The sequence below is a fragment of the Panthera tigris genome, chromosome A3 (genome assembly GCF_018350195.1).
Source record: "Panthera tigris isolate Pti1 chromosome A3, P.tigris_Pti1_mat1.1, whole genome shotgun sequence".
In the NCBI taxonomy this organism is placed as follows: Eukaryota; Metazoa; Chordata; class Mammalia; order Carnivora; family Felidae; genus Panthera; species Panthera tigris.
This window is the reverse complement of record NC_056662.1, coordinates 76,656,452-76,674,264: the sequence shown is the minus strand read 5'-3', so window position 1 is coordinate 76,674,264 and position 17,813 is coordinate 76,656,452.

Genomic DNA, 17,813 nt, shown 5'->3' with positions numbered 1-17,813 from the left:
AGAATAGAAAACAGATATGTGAGAGAGAGTTTTATGTTTTAATTTAATTTAATTTACGTGACTTTTGTATTGGAGCCCATTGAGCTGACAGGATATGAAGATAGTGCCTATCTGGCCTGAGATATGTGAGGCTTGTAATTGAAATTAATTATATGTTCTTTACATTTTCCATTTCCCTTTTAAAGTTGGACAGGTGGGAATGCTTTAGCTCTTAAGTTACAGAGTCAGGTTCAAGCTCTGTAAATCCTTTACAGTCAACCTTCAGGCTTCAAGAGAGCCCCTCCAGCTCCCCCAGCCAGCTCTGGCCTGAAACATTCTTTCCCGACCTCACCCTGCTTAAAATCAACGGGCCCCATCCCCAGGTCACCCTGGCTGGCTGCCCATCCACACATTTATGTCTGCCTTTTGAGTGTTTTCAGAAGCCCATTAAATTGTGCCTTGGCAGGCCAAAGACCTTCACCTTGCCCTGAGACCCAAAGAGAGTGGGTTATCAAATTCCCTCATCAGACAGTTATAGCCTGAGTTCGTGGGCCCTGCAAAGAAGCTGTGCAGTTGCAGAGTAAGATGTTAGGACTTGTAAACGTGTCATCCAATATTATAATATGCCTGTGGGGTATGGTTAAGTACAAAGGTTGGGCCGGCCAGAGGATACAAAAGCTGGCCTTTCTGTGGAGCTGTCTTAATACACATTATTTTTTGGAGACACCACAATATTGCATTTACTTGCAGAGAAGAGCTGACTCTCATCCTTCAAGCAGCTGGCCCCATAGTGCTCTTTGAGATGGCTAGAAAGTCAAAAAGGGATGCACAACATCTTTTTGCTCCCACCTATAGAAAAGCTCCAGTTCTCCTCCCCCCACCCTAGTTCTAACACCCTGACACCTTGAGTGCATTCAAAAGCCAAAATCATTTGGGTAAAAAAGCAAAAGTTGTGTCTTGACTTAGCCTCCAAATCTTCAGGCAATAGATTGAAATAGACATAGCTGGTCCCTTTTCCTATCCCAAATTACCCCCCGAATTTTGCTTTTACAACAACTGAATAGTTCTGTGATTTGGGACAATTATTTCTAACAATGGCAGATTGCTTAAGGCGGAATTAAGATGGAGTAATGGGTTGAGTAATAAGATCCACTTGCACCTACCTTATTTCTTGTCTTAGAGATGAGATAGAAGTTGCTGAATTAGAGGACATAGATGCTATGCTGGGGAGAGGCCAAGATTTGTACCTCATAAAACTAAATGCCTTCCCCCTTACTCCCTCTCTCCCTCCCCCTTCCTTCCTTCCTTCCTTCCTTCCTTCCTTCCACCTACCTAATCATTTACCACAGTACCATTTACATGCTACAAGAAATCTGATGGAATTTAATCTCCAACATGGTACTAGACCGGAAGTATAGCTGCAAAACAGAAAGGGGACAGTGGGGAGGGGGGTTGATATTTTATAACCCACAAAACAGGCCTGCTCTGGACGGAGGATAATGCAAACTAGCTTTGCTGGAAATGAGCTGCAAAATACCTTCATTTTCTACTACAGTGAAACCCTGATAAAATCACAACTGTTAAGGTCATACAGTATATCAGGTGGAATCACAGTCTTTAGAACTCCATTATTAATGCAGACAACCTCACAATCAAAGAGGATGAGAGCACAGTTTCCAGATGCCAATGATTTGATCCTATCTTATTTGGCTGTTTACATTTAAATAATGTGACTGTATAAATTTAAATAATATGAACCACCAACAGATGGATCCCAGTGAAAAACTGCGTCTTCTCTGAGACCCTGAATGTACACTATACAGTGCTTTACAATTTATTTGAGCTGATCTCATATGGAAAAAAAAAAAACGGGGTGGGGGATAAAAAGAGAGAAAGAGACTCATTTCTTCTGCCATTATGGAAATAAAAGGACTACCGCTTTGGTTGGTGGCTGACTGTGCCAAGGAAACATGCAGTCCTCTAACCTCCGGTACAATGTACCCATAAGGTACCAAGCATCAAAGCATATTAAAAGATATTAACTGCATATTTGCTTATGAACAAGATAAAAAGCTGTAGGGCCTCCAGGTTCTCAAGCTGTGAGTGGAACAGCTTTGCAATTTGCCTGCAAAACTGCATTTTGATCTTAATGAATATAAAATGGCTGCCATTAAAAGTAAAACAGATTATTTCGGGTCTTCCAGGGCCTATAGCTCTTTGCCGGCCTTGGAGGGCCACTATGATCTTTCATTAAAATCTCACAGCAGGGCTCCCTCACCAGCAAATCAAGCCTTGCAGTCTAGGAGATTGGCTACATTTAAAAGTAATTTTCAGAAATCTACACAGATTTTCAATTTGGTAATGAAAGCCATAAGAGAATGCAGGCGGCATTTTGTCGAATATTGTTACTGATCCAGCGCTCACATTCGTTAGAAATTAAACTGCCCCGTAACTATCACACTGATGGCAGCTTGCCATTTCGGCTGCTCTAATCTCCGTTTGTTAATGAGTAGCATGTGCTAATTGTTGTCATTCTTACCGCGCGGAGCAGTCCTTCTCTAACAAACATATTTTACCTGCTCAGAGGTGGAACCTTTCACTTCGTCGGTCGCTGACCAAGTTGGAACAGAGTACAGGAGTTGAGGTTGCTTTGTAAAGAGAGAGAGAGAGAGAGAGAAAGGGCCGAGCGACATTCCGATACAATCTGAAATTAGGTGCCTTCATTTTATTCGGATTCATTCACTTGGTGTTTTTGTTTTGCTGTTTTTGTTGTTTGTCTTTTTGGTCTAGCCTGTTTTCTAAAATCCTGGAGTAGGCAAATGTGACTACCTTTATGTTAGTCCTAAGAACATCTGAGCAAACGAACAAACCCTGACGACAACTGTGGGAAAGTCGGTGGTAACAGGAAATGAGGGCGGGGCTTAGAGTTAGGGGGGCGGGGCGGAAGGTGTGAAAAGCCTAAAGGCTCTTAACTTGCTTTCCAAAGCCAGAGCACAACCTAAAGCTTGAAGTAGATTTCAGACTGCTCTAGGCTTTCAAAAGGAAGTTTGATCCTTTACCTCCATTCCCAGGTTGAAAAGTCTAGAACTTTGGCTACCCCAAACTGAGACGTGGTAGGGGAAGTATCAGGTGGACCCCAAATAATGCGGTTCCTGGGGAGGGAGAGCACTAGAGAGGGGAAAAATTAATAAATTCAACATCTAGTGGTGTGATACAGTCAGACATATGAATAGAGAGAAGCATAGAAAATAATTACAAATGAAAACATGATTAAATAGAAAAAGCTATATCAAAGCACTCTTAAGACAGGGTAGGTATTTTTGCATTTGCATTTGCATTCTTTGTATTAGAACTGAGGAAAGTTAAAAAAAAAAAAACCGGAAAGTTATTTTTCTAAGATCCTTAAAAAAATGTCAGATTATGCTTCCTTTTTGGAAACACATTCAATAAATTTTCTTTACTTGGCAATTCTCTTTACCTGGCACCTTCAGGGCAGAGCACTTCCCTGCACTAACATGTGACAGACAACAAAAGCTTCTCTCTGCCTCCTTACTGGCTGGGCATAAATTCTTCCTGCTGATACAGAAAGCGCCTCCATTTAAAATAGCAGTTTTCCTTGGCAGAGCACTGGTTGCTACAGAGCATATATGCAAAAGATGTGTTTCTTTGCAGGGGGTCAAGGCAGGCATTGCGTGGTTCAGTGTAAGCAGGTCTTCAGCCCCTATGAGTGTACCTTGGAGCACCTGGGCTGGGCTGCTTTGGTTTCCACAAAGTACAATTCTTCTTTTTTTTTTTTTTTAATGTTTATTTATTTTTGAGAGAGACAGAGACAGAATGTGAGTGGGTTAGGGGCAGAGAGACAGGGAGACACAGAATCCGAAGCAGGCTCCAGGCTCTGAGCTGTCAGCACAGAGGCCGACGAGGGGCTCGAACTCACGAGCTGTGAGACCATGACCTGAACCAAAGTCGGACGCTCAACCGACTGAGCTACCCAGGCGCCCCACAAAGTACAATTTTAATTGGGTGGCCTGTCTATGATTTTAAGGGAATGACATGGGGTTCCCAATAAGGTGCCACCACTAATGTGCATTAGTTTTGAAAAGAAAACTAAGACCGTTTCCTTGTCTCTGTGGCCTCAGGAAACCCATGGGAAATAGATACAAACAACTTGGTAAGCAGTTTTGAATCTGTTCCACCTGTAGTTGCTATCCTAATTGCAGGAAGCATTCATGTAATATGTTAGGGCTTTAAACACCCAAGTGACACTGTAGGAAATTCTGCTGAATCCTCCTGAACTCAGAAGTCTGAGACTTCTTTTATTTCACCTGCCGTCAATTGTTCTAATATTCCTCTGAGAGCCTGCAGGTACATTTTGACAACTGTATACTGTTAGGTCTCTTTTACCATCATTTTGGCTTGTGTTAAATTGTGGGCAGTGATCGTACGTTATCAGTTCTGACTCTCAAGGATTAAAATACAACTGATATTAATATCCCTTTAATTAGTGGAATGGGGAAAAACTGCACTTTAAGTCATAGAAGTTAACATAATTAGTCTTCAGATAATCAAGTTAAATTTTGCTACTTGTAATAAAGTATAATTATTTATTTGCTTTGTTCCAGAAACAATTCTATGGAACAAGCACTGGCCTTGTTTTAGCACCTTGACTTTATTAATTCTGTTGGAAAATACATAACCAAACACATAAACACACACACACACACACACACACACACACACACATTAAGTGGAGGATTGTATTTAAAAACATCAAATGAAAGCTAAAACATTTATAGCCTTTTAAAGGGACATAATAAAATTTCTCAAATAATATTTTTATTGCATTATGAATTTGGTGTTTTGCCCTATCCCAACTTTGGAAATAACAGATACGGTATTTTCAATTTTCTATTGCAATTAATTTTTTAAGCTAAATGTTAGAGCTAAAGCAAAATATTTTGGAAAGAGAAGTGTACTGTTTCCAACAAGTGATTGCTTGAAAACATACATCTGGTGAAATTCACATCTCTTAAAATTTCATCCTTAAATACACAGGTCCAAATCAAGGTTCAAGGTCTACATAGATACATTTCTTAGCTTGTAAAAAACTTCTAGAATATTACAATTTCTGTTTAGATCAAGTCAAGCTTTTTTATTTATTTATTTTTTGCTTTCACAATATAATACACCATATTTTATATTCGATCTAACAGCCGCCTTGAAATACAGCATTCTAGTACACACATATACTTCTGCATGTATTTACTTAAATTGACCTCATAGAGTCAGCCTCCAAGTGACAAATGTGTTTAATTCCCAAAGTTAATTGGTAAATAGCTTTAGAATTTGTAATTAATTTTTCCATAGAAACAATACTTAAATAACAGTTTGGCCCATAGAAAACATATTTGTCATCATGTAGCTGAGTTGAAATGCAAACTGCCTTGGCCTGCCCTTTGGTTCCAGGAAACAGAAAAGCATAAGATACAAAGCGAGGAAAGAATGAGATGGGTTAATACGGGAAGATCTGAAGAAGAGCATCATTTCCTATTTCCTGTTCAGAGCGTGAGTTCTCCCACCTCTACTGGCAAAGGACCCTAGACCCAGGCCTACACCCAGGTGTCTACGGCCTCATGGTATCCCAAACTCTGTAGCCCCTGCACCGAGGCTGCACAAATCCACAGTTTTCATAACTCCAAGATCCACTACCTCTCTCATCCGTCCTCCCAGCGCTTGCGCTCATCACATCCCAAAGGCTTTTAACGAGATGTTGGAAGGAATGAGGAGCAAAGACAAGGAAGAGGCTGTGAAGAACTCCCATTTCCAGGTGGGCTATTCTGCATTGGGTTTGAACAAGGAAGCAGATCTAACCCACGCGGCACACTGGTTAGTGGCAGCATTACTCAGTGCCCCGTTCCACCACAGCCATCACCGCCACACACAACCCTGTGCTGGAAACCTTGGTGTAACAAGGAATAGCAAATAGACGGACTATAAGGGGACCTGTGATAGGCAGCCGTGTGTGTTGATACCTGGGGGTTAGGATCACAGAGGATCCTGCTGGATGGTTCTGTGTTTTTCCTCCTGTCCAGGATCTCAGTAATATGCATTTTGTAAATGCAGCTTGGAGTTCTGTCCTGAGCAGAAAGTAAAGGAACTTGATGAGTGCCATTCTGTGGTTCCAGCTTATTAAAGAAGATAAAGGTCCTAGAAATGACTTGTAAATAAATGGAACCCAACAAGAAAGAAGAAAGAACATTTCTGAGAAGCCAGGAAAATTTGAATCTGGTGTGAAGAGGGGAAAAAGAAGAAAGTTTGGACTGGTGGGGTTTCGTGTCATAGATGGAGCCACTTCTCTGGATAATGAGTATAGACTTCCCATAAGGGCAATGACAACCTCCCTCCCATTACACATAGAATGAGGAGAATTCTCAGGACAGTCACATTGGAAGAGTTTCATCAACTTCTCCAAGAGGCAGAGGTGGAGGGAGAGAGTAGTTAGCTCTCTACAAAGGAGTTCAGGAAATCACGTTTGGCCCTTATGTGATGTAAACGATTTTCCTGGGATGTAGATGTAACATGTATGTAAGTCATCATAGAATCTCAACTGTGATTCTATGTGGTGGTCAATGCTGTCTCTAGGAGATGTGGTCACGGTTTACCTGTGGCCATGAAATGGAAGCAAGAAGCAGAGGACATGGGCCTACAGGTGGTAGAAGCATCTGTCTCCAATTTCAGTTGAGAACCCCAGGGGGATCTGGGAAATCACCAGGTGGTCCAAAAGAGGATTTGTTTTCCCTTCACTTCCTGATGGTACAAAGAGGGTCTTCTGCACAGAAGAAGTAGTCCTTTGAGGACTGATGCCATACAATATCACAGCCAAGCAAACTGTGCTGAAATTTGAGCCCCCAAAAGGCAAAAATTGAATAAAGCTTTAAAACTTCGTATTAAGCTGTATCAAGAGATGTGATTTAGAGATATTGAATTGTCCATGAGTCGATCAGGATGTTTCAGAAGAAACCAATAGCAAAGGCGGTCAGACACAATGAATTTGTTCCGTGTGGTCATATACAACAAATAAACAGACTATGAATAATACATTTAATGTGTCACTTCAATAAAAAAAGCTAGATATGATCTTACACCTACATCAAGTCTTTGTAAGATGTGGACCTCCTGTCTAGTAGTGCTTCCCAGATCATCCAAGGTCCTTCACCGGTTTCTTCCTTTCCAGTCTGTTCTAAACCAATATTGTTGTGCAGTGTAATAAAAATAAATCACTAGAAAAAAATTCTTAAAAAGACATATAAAATTCAAGCCTCGATGTTTATTAGATTCAACATACATAAAATTATTTTTGTTAAATTGCTTTAAAAGTGTCAACAGAATTACTTTCCATTTCTGTGCTTATCTTTTTGCAAACCACTAATAAACCACATGCAGACTGGCACCGTTCTATGAGCCACATTTTGAATGGGTATAATTGGCCCCCAAAAGAGTCTGTAATGTGGATGTGGCTCCAGCACTTTGTATCAAGGAAGAAGGGACATGAATGGCCCTGATGAGGAACTGTGAGAGAATGCATTTCAGTGAGGTTAAAAGAAGAGGAAACTCAAAGTTGTTTCATTTCAGAAATGGACTGACTCCCTGTCCCATGCCTTCCTAACACAGATTATAGAACTAATATAGAGATAAGTTAAATTAGTGATGGGAAACTTTTCTCCCACAGACTTGCCATAAAATTCTTCTAAACGAAAAACTTCTGGTAAGGTTTTGGCTTGCCTTCTGCTGGTTGCGTCCCTGGGAAAGATGAGAGATCAGTTTGGAGAATTTTTGCTTTGAATTTATTTTGAACAAGGAGGAAGCTTCAATTGATGAGCTAAAAGTGATGAGAAACTTGGAGGGAAGTAACATGTCATCTTAGAGTCATATTCACAGAAAAATAATTTTGGACATAGGTATTTACCTTAGAATTTAGAAAAGCAGGCATCAAAGTAATGAGAATGTACATATGATCCTATGATTGTATCATTTTAAAGGGAAAATAAATCTATTTTAAAAATTCTGACAAAACAATCACAGATTATTCCAAAGATTATTCCAAGATAATATAACATGAAAAGAGCATTGTTTTCCCTTTTTAAAGCTATTGGATGCAAAACATAAAGGGACACAGACCCAAAATGGAAGGCTGAAAAGATGATGAGAAGCCAATATAAAAAGTATCTTAAGAATGTTGTCAGGAGGGCTAAAGGTTGGCTATAGGTTGAAAAACTGCCAAGGACAACAGAAAGCTATTTTAAGCTCTGTTTGTAAAGAAGAACAAAGGGATAGGTACATTGATTGGGGCACACAGCAAAATGTTAACAGATGTCACAAGGAACACAGAACTATTCAACTCCTATTCTGATTTTGTGGTCTCTATCATGAAGAATGATCTTCAAACTAGAGAGGGCAGAGCAAACAGAGTTAAGAGTGAACTGTGGCCCAAGATAAGTCAAGACATACTAAAATATAACCTGGTTGCTTCAAATGAGTTCAAGGCTCCAGGCCAGGCAAATTATCTCCCAGGTAACTGAAAGAATCTAATAAACGGTCCAGATGTGAATGTGAAAAGCCTATCAATGATTTTTTTTTAAATTGTGGTTTAATCATAGGCAACCAGGGATCAGTGTGGTCTAAAGAAGGAAAAACTTAATTTGAAAAACCAGAAAAATATCCAGAATATATTTCTAGCAAAATTCTAGAACAGATTATCACAGGTATGAATTGTTCGTGCTTAGAGAAAGTAGCAATTACCTACAATTAGCAGAGATTCACTCCAGAGCACATGAGTCTCTCCCTTCCTTCCTCCCCACGTTCCTCCTTCCTCTTTATCAACCTCATTCCCTTTCTTTCTTTCCCTAATCTTTCTGAGGTTTCCTTTATGTTTTTGGGAATGATTAACCAAACAGTTTGGGGGAACGGGTCTCAGTTTTATCAAGGCATTTAGCACATTACTGCATAACATATTAGTAGACTGAAAAAAAAGTCAGCGTAATTAGAGTGACTCAAAACTGGTTGAACAAATGTTCCCAAAGAATACTTGCTAATTAATTGGGGGCAACCTGGAGAGTTCTCTAGTGATATGTGCCCTTTGGACTTCATTGTACCTCTTCGTTCTTTCTCTTCTCCTTCCGCATAACTTTACTCTCGGACTTGCCATATTCCATGAAAATATATGCTGTTGTGTTTGTCGCAATTAGATTCCACAAATATGCATTTGGTGTCCACTTTTTATGAATCCGATGGGCTCTGGCAATATGAGCTGGGTAAGATCCAGTATTTTCCTTTAAGTAGCTCATAGTTCAATGGGGAAACAGAGGAATAAATAAATAAACAGTAGTTACAATGCAGTGTAATATAGAAAAAATGATAGAAACATTTGTTGTATCCCAACTTTTTTCTAGGCACTATGCTAAGGTCTTTACGCATTTCACCATATCTCCTCTGAAATGATATGAAGTACCGTTGATTTTCCCAGGAGTATTGATGAACGAGGGTAAAGCCCAGAGAGATCAGTACCCATGATCCAGGTCAAACCTCAAGTCAGATATGGAGCCAGAGTTCAAGGTCAGGTCCATTGGATTCCAAAGTCTATGCTCTGCTACACCCCACAACAAAACCATCTAAGAAGGTAAGCCAATGTCCAGCAAAGGTTGGCTTCCCTGAGTGTTCTGGAGATGAAATGCCATCCAAAAGACCTTCCAGTGAAGGGGAAGCCTAGCTGAGACAGATATAGACATTAGCTACTGAGGTTGCCAGAGTGTTGAGGACAAAATTTTCGTCAAAAGGAATGACATGCAAAATCAATGGAGTTTGGAAGGACGTGAATGCATTATGGCTGCATTTTAGGTGCATGTGCCAAATTCTGGAGAACTTGGGAGGAGTCAGCTCACAGCGAAACAGAAAGCCATATAGAGAGGTGACGGCAGGCTCTCTCTCTCCTTCTCTCTCTCTCTCTTATAAGCACATGTGCACACACACACACACACACACACACACACACACAGAATAGGAACTCTATGAATTTGTATTATTAATAAGCCTTAATTATAAAAGATAAAGTTTCAGTACGTCATGTTCCCTTGCTACTTTATTTTTCATACGTGTTATTATCTGACTTGTTCCTAACTTTTAATGTTCTCCTTCTGTGTGCCTCATATGTGTTATTATCTGACTTATTCCTAACTTTTAATGTACTCCTTCTTTCAACTTCTATTTTTTCCTCTATACATTCAACAGATGTGCTTCAATTTATGCATGAAATGAGTTCTTGCAAAGTTGTGTGATTTTTTTTTTCAGTAAATGAAATATTACATTAAAGATATGAGGGAAGTTCCCTTATAAAGGAACCTTAAGCCAAATAGCTTTGTAAAGCAAATAATGACCCTATAACCAGTCTTTCTCTAAATCTAGATTTCCATATATCAGATTTTGCTAAAAAGAGATACATCTGTACTTTATTTTTACATCTATCTGCTAGCAGTACTGCAACATAATAGTACGCCAATTTGAAATACCATTATTTTTATACTTTTTCAGTTCTCACAATGCAATCTTAGAAAATGCATTATTTTCTATATCATACTCACACATGCTTTCCTTTTCCTGACTGGAACTGTAAAATTTTCTTCCCCTTGATGTTGGGGAGGTTGTCAGTAAACTGCAAAGTTAACCATCATGTATAGGGCAATTATAATGTTCTGCATCTGGTGTGAAATACTTTATATGCATTTTTATAACAGACTTCTGAAGTATGAATAATTACCTTGACCACTTTACAAGTTAGCAAACTGAGGCTCAGAAAAATTGAAGAACTTCTACAGGGGTCCAAGCTATGCTCCAATCCAAGTCAGCCTGACTTTACAGCCACAAAACAACTACTATTGTATATATCTTCTTATTATTAGAATAATGAACATTATGAAAATTTTTGTTCCTACAGAAGGTGACAGCTTTTGCTGGATATTGGTGGTAAACAAACCACTTTCATGAGAGTTAAAATAGCTTCTAGCAATCTCTGCTGTCAGTTGTCTGGACAAGACATTTACTCTTTCAGGTCTCAGTTTTTCCATCTGTGAAATGGAACACCTAAGTTCTTCCCTGCCAAGTACATTGAAGTCTATTGTTCTGCAATGATGAAGCAATGCATACACCAGATGCACTCCTGTTTTCCATTTGTTTTACTAGAAAGTGAGTTCAGATAAACATTTGTATCACTCAGAAACCCTTCCCCTGGCTAACTAAAAATTCAACAATTTTAAAGAAGAAAATGGGAAGAAAAATTAATTCTTTCTTTTTGGCAGCTATGGGTCAGGATTTTATCCCCAGGCAGCATTGTTCTCAAACCAAAAATCTTTTCATAGGTGAAAAAAACTGAGTGCACGGCTATAATTTGGATCTAAGAGAGAAGATTTAGATGTTTTCTGATTCAGCCAGACTACGGTGTTTGAAAAAGCATGAAGAGTTTCACGATGAAAGTCCTGAGCCCACTCCTGCCTGTTAAGTGAGTGACACGGGCAGCCCCAGCCCCAGCTCCACGCACTGGGTCCCCAGGACCTCAGCACACAGGCCTTCCCAACTTTGTCATTCACTAAGAGAAAGAAACCGAGCTTCTGATTACCTTTCTTTTGCCTCTTTTCCTTTATGATCAAGGTGACTTATAAACAGCTGCAATAAAAATGATTTTTTTTTCATAAACGTCTTCTCAATAATATCTCTGAGAAAGCAGAGAGGCTAAAAGATACGTGACATTCACAGATTTTGCCCCTGAAGCCACAAAAACCCACACGAGCAATTTCTTCATTTGACCAAAATGAATGGTCATCACAAAAACAAATGTAACTTTGGTATCCCTGATTTGGCTGCGACAGCTTAAGGGCTCAAACTTAATAGACTTCTTCTAACCGATTAGGATCAGTGCGGGTTGCATCATCCCGCTGGAGCCCACAGCCAAGTCCAAACCACAGGCACGGAGCTGCCCTTGATCCATGACCTTAGCATACAAAACAGCGGGCTGGAGAATGTCACAGGACTCCCAGGGAAGGAACTTTGAAGACACTGTTCATTTTGCTTGGTGGTCTTTCACAAAACACAATTAAGCATGAAGAATAGATTGATGCTTAAATAAAATGCCTGACAGTAAAAGCACATTTCTATATTCCAAAGGCCCAAGAAAAGCTGTGCCTAAGAAAGGATTAGCTACTATCAGATGATATTACGACTGGATTAATGATGTTTCACATTCACTCTATTTATAAAAAAGAGAAGAAAAAAAGAATAGGAGTCTTTTAAGGAGCAGATAAGTGATTTCTATAAACCTTAAAAGCTAAAAGAAAACTCATTTCTAAAAGGACAGTACTTATAATAGTACAGTATTTATTTATAAATCCTTAATTGGAGTATTTTTTTCTTGAACAAAAACTGCTGTACATTTCAGGTAAATTGCTGTTAACACAGTCTGTGGCCTGTGTGGAATGTGTGTGTGTGCGCGCGTGTGTGACAGAGAGGGAAGGTGGGGGGAGGGGAGACACACACACGCACAGAGAGAGAGAGAGAGAGAGAGAGAGAGAGAGAGAGTCTGTATGGATGTTTTATATTCCACCAGGTATTTTAAACCACTCTTATTTTAGGCAATTGTTTTTGTAATAGATACACTAAAGGTGATCATTTTATTTTATTGCTAGTCATTGCTGACTGAAATATTTTGCCAGATGAAAGTAATTACTATGACTATATTACTTCTCTAACCTGTTCCGTGTACTGGATCTTAGGTACTCATAGTATGAAATTCTGTTACCTTGTTTAAAAAAAATGTGATATGATGATGTGCTCTGACCTTACTTATATAAAGACATACCAGTTATTCTGTTTTTTACTCTTTGTATCTTTACATCTCCAGAGATTGTAGGAAAACTCTAACCTTGTGTAGAAATGTAAACACAAGAACAATTGAACAATGCAATGGCTGATGTCAGTATTATAAGCAAGGAAACACAACAAATCATTTTGGTCAATGATAATAAATATAAGATATCCATATCGTATCCAAGAAAGGAAAGAAAGACAGAAGGAAGGAAGGAAGGAAGGAAGGAAGGAAGGAGGAAGGAAAGTAGAAAAGAAGGAAGGAAAGGATGGCAGAAGGAAGGAGAGAAGGAGGGAGAGAGGGATCAACAAAGCAGAGCTGATATCAACAAAGTCAATCCCACCAATAAATTGTTGGCCAGCATTACATATGGCTAATATTTATGTATTTGAAATAATATGCTACCTACCTGCTTTACTCTAGAAATCAGTCATGCAGACACAACTATACTGAATTTAGAAGGTTTTATTTGGAAACATGGCCAAAGGAAAATACTGCTGAAAAAAAATAATGTCTGTTAGTTTTCTGTTCTGACCAACTAGCTACTCATCCAGCAAATTCCATTGGAAGCTTCGTGTCCTAACGTTGCAGCCAGACAGAAGAGCAACATTAGATCCAGAAGCACTGATTACAGAAGCAGGGTATGTGAAGTGATGGTAGCTGAGTTCCAAAAACTGAGAAGAGAAGAGAGATCTTCCTGCTCCCTTGATTTTCCTTCACAAACATAATTCTCCCATCTTCCCTCGACACCTGCCACCCCCTAATCTACACTGGGTCCATGAGTTTTCCTCGAGAAAGACATTCGGCTCTCCATAGGGACTTGGTATTGATCCCAGAAGAAGGTTGGAGTCAACTCATTTCAGCTGCCAAGTTCAGAGAAAAGCCATGCTTTCAATGACACATATTAGACATCTGTGGTCCTGACTTGAACTTTTTTTGCAGTGATGAAAGACAGCACTAGACAAGGTTCTCATCTCTCAGGAGACAGGTGGAACGGTGCCACAAAATTTCGTGGGTGTGATGCCACCTGAGAGTCACAATGTGTTGTGATTTCTTCTTCATTTTTTTTCACCTTTTGATTTTTTTTTTTTTAATTGAAATCATAGACCATGTTGGCCTGGGTCAAAGTCCTCAAAAGAGGCTGGCTTACTGGAGTCCTGCCAACATTACTGCCAAGAGTTCTAAGAGCTTAGTATTTGCTGCCAGAGAAAAGGAAAATCTTAATCCACAAAGCCAACTAATAGACATGTCAGCTCAGTCATTCTGAAAGTCCTCTGCGCTGGCAGGGTATCCCTTACCTTGCCATATCCCCACAGTCCTCAACCCACGCCATCAGGTGGTAGATGAGAGTGGAAGGCTCCTTCTGAACCCCCACTGTTATGAGAAACAATGTTTAGTAGCTGGTTCTAGCACAGGGCTCCAACATGTCACCAAGCCTGCTTGGTTCTACACCAAAATCACATCAAATGAACGACGTCACAATTGCTTCAGTCTGCAGGAATTAAGACCCTAATTCCCCTGACTCTGAAATAAAGCTTCCTCAAATCTGGTCACTCTGACAGCTACAGTAACTCCTGCTAGTGGAGAGCTCTGCACAGCTGCAGCCAGAATTGTGTTTGTTTATGTTCTTATGAGGGATTGGGGTTTGAGGCTTGAAAGGGAGATGTGGGCGGCGTAAGTAGCAGCAAGGCTATCTTTGAAGCAGCGGGAATGGACAGAGCCTCTGAAGGCGCCAGAGAGGGCAGGGGGAAAGAGAGAAGAGCCAGGAGCTCAGGCTGAGCTTGTGGAGCATCCTCTCCAGCAAGGAGAAGAAGGGAAACACAAAGCGGGAGTGGGCGGCTGACCCGGAGCTGGCTGTGTCACAGAGGCCGAGGGTTGCCCACGGCAGACAGGTCAAAGGCATGGTTTGGAGGAACGACCACTGGCCACCGTGGACGAACACACATCGGTTTCAGTGGTGTGGCGGTCACAAAAGCGTGAGTACAAGGAGGCGAAGGATAAACTGGATGTGAAAGCATGGGAGCAGCACATCACCTGGCTGAGATGTTGGAAGTGGAAGGAGAAAAGTATAAGGTTACCAGAAGAGGCAGGAGGGCCAAGAGAGGGCAATAATTTAAAGCACAAATTATCTGCACAGAAAAACATTAGAAACGTTTTTCTAACCAGTCTGGGCTTAATTTAAGGTGAAAAATAGTTGCATAACTATACATTAAATATTTCAAATACTTATGAGAAAATATTATGATATGAAGGTGATGGGAAACTTTGGTGAAACAAAGAAGTGTAATAAATAATATTTTTAGCAGGGGCTTTTGAAGTTTATGTAGTTCTTTCATATATCCTCTAAAAGCCCTATGAGGCAGATCTTTTTGTTATTCCTATTTTCCAGAAACCAATCTGCCCTGGGGTACAAATATTGGTGGAGGTGGGACTTATATCTTCCCATGCTTACCCTCCTCCCTTTTTTTCCTTCTATGCCAAATCGATTCTTCAATAGAAGAAAGAATGATTAAAACTTACTTTTTTATATGACTTTTAATAGATGTCTTTATGTGAACAGATCTTCCTGCAGGTACATCCCACAACCATACACCTTAGCTCTATCTCAAGAGTATTAAACTACTAGCAACTAGCTTAGAAATTACCTTTCTTGATTCCAACAATTCCAACTGCAAAAGTTGTGTCATTGTCTATGTATCTGTGGCAAATGACAGCAGGAAGGAAAGGGTTGCTGCTACACAAATACCATGTGCCCACTCCAGTATTGCTCTCCTATGTGGCATACATAAAGACAACTAATTTCCAAAGATATTACTTGTCTGTACACATCTACACATCAAGACTGACATATGCATGGCTGGTCTGCTGGAATAATCATATCAACTCTTTTAATACCAAAAAAATCGAAAGTAAGGTTTTTATACAGGATAATTAAGCAAGCTAATATAGTAATAAGTGGAATACACAATAAGAATATGTACTAAAATATCTGCTTTGTGCGATGCAGAACTGGTGTTTTAGGAGATTAACAATTATGATCGCCAGCCCTCTTCTGATTCTATAATACTCCACACAATCTTTTTTAAATTACTTTATTAACCTTTCCTCCTAGCACAGAAGTGCCCGATTATAGATAATATTTCAAAATCATCTGAGGTGTAAGTGTGTTTGATTTGCTCGGTAATTATTTGTCTACTTTATTACATTGGCCGAGCACACAAGCTCCTTGACCAGCTTTATTTCAAGTCCAGTTAAGAATAGGGTCATATCATTTTGTGGATCACTTCCCTTTGGGCCCCGACGTACATGAAATTTTCATATTGGAGGGATGGGGACGGTGCACAGAAACTTAGTACATTTTAAACATGGAGAAACCATTCCCTGCCCTGTCATTAAAGGTTTCAGGCCCTGGGCTACATGGGAAGGATGTTGTTCACAAGTGAAAGGAAGGTGTTTATTCCCCGCATGATTAGGACACAGGACATTGAGGGCTGAGCATGCAAATGTCCCCTGATGAAGTCTAAAAGCCCATCACTCACATCCCTCTGGTGGCCTTACCCAGGGTCTGTATAATCTGTCCCTTGTCATTCGTGGCACCTAGAACAACACTTCTATTTTGATCTGAATCATGAATGCATTTCCAGCACGTATCCTGACCCATTCAAGGCAGAAAGGAATGAGCAGGGGGCAACCACAAGGGGAGATCACAAACATTTTCCTTTTAACAGGGGTCTGGAGGAAAGAGTAATGCCTGAAAATCACACTGGGTGTTGCAGAGGGAAAGTTCTGCCTGTTCCAACTTGACAACTCAGGGGCAAATGAAACTGATACTTACATGTTCTTAAAGACGAAAATGCACTGAGATGAAACCGGACGCTTGGCTTATTCTTGAGGGCCACCACCAGGATAAAAGCACAAAGCTGGAGGACTCTGTTTAGTGTCCACAATCAACAAATTCTGAAATTTCCATATGGAGCAGGATTCCAGGGCTCTGTTAGTAATACAGGATACGGCTGGTCAGCTCAGTCACCCATGGAATTACAGTGTAGGGTATGGATGCCAGTATTTTAGACCCAAACCGAGCATAAAAAACACAAAGTAAAATTCAGTGTCAGCACAAAGTTGACAGCGAATGATTATAACAGCTTCGAAGCTTGAAAAAGAGTGTAAATAACTAGGATCCCCTGCGGGCTCACTCAGCCTGCATACATAACAACCGTGATGGACAGCCTCTGTGGTAAAGTCGGGGAAACGAGGCACTGGGAAGATGCAAAAATTCCGCCAGCAAAGAGCCTTAACTGTCACCTTTCTGACTAAATCAGCTACTTTCATACAGAGGGAGAAACAGAGCAGTAGGCTACGCCTTTGGAAGACCAATTGCCCTTTTGCCTAGGAAGCAGGAATGTTAATTATCGGCTCTTCTGTGGTTATCAAGGCACTGCAACCCCCAGCTTTTGCACTTCACGAACACTCTTCTCCCTGATCTTTAATCCTTGGCGCTTTTAGTCCACAAAAGATTGTTATTCAGAACAACTCTGCCATTTATAGAATGTAAAAATCAAGGCAAAAAAAAAAGAACAGTCGGCCATCCCAACTGAACTCTTAACTCACTGGAGCGCTTGGGACTTGAAATTTAATTTTCATTTCTTTTTGTATGCTTCTGCACACCAGCGTGCACACACAAATACCTGCATTCAGCAACGAATGGTTTTCAAGTACTAACAAAACGACAAGCACATCATGGCATGTGGCCTCCAGCCTGGTGTAACAGATGCCACTTTGTGTGTACAGAGCCTCATCATCACTTGTACTCAGACACTCGAAGGAGAAAAGAAAGCAGCCAGGTCTTCTGCACACACCTAGCTAGCACTCCACAGGTTTGTCATTCATTTACAAGATAATTAATCAATTAGCAAATGATCCCTTT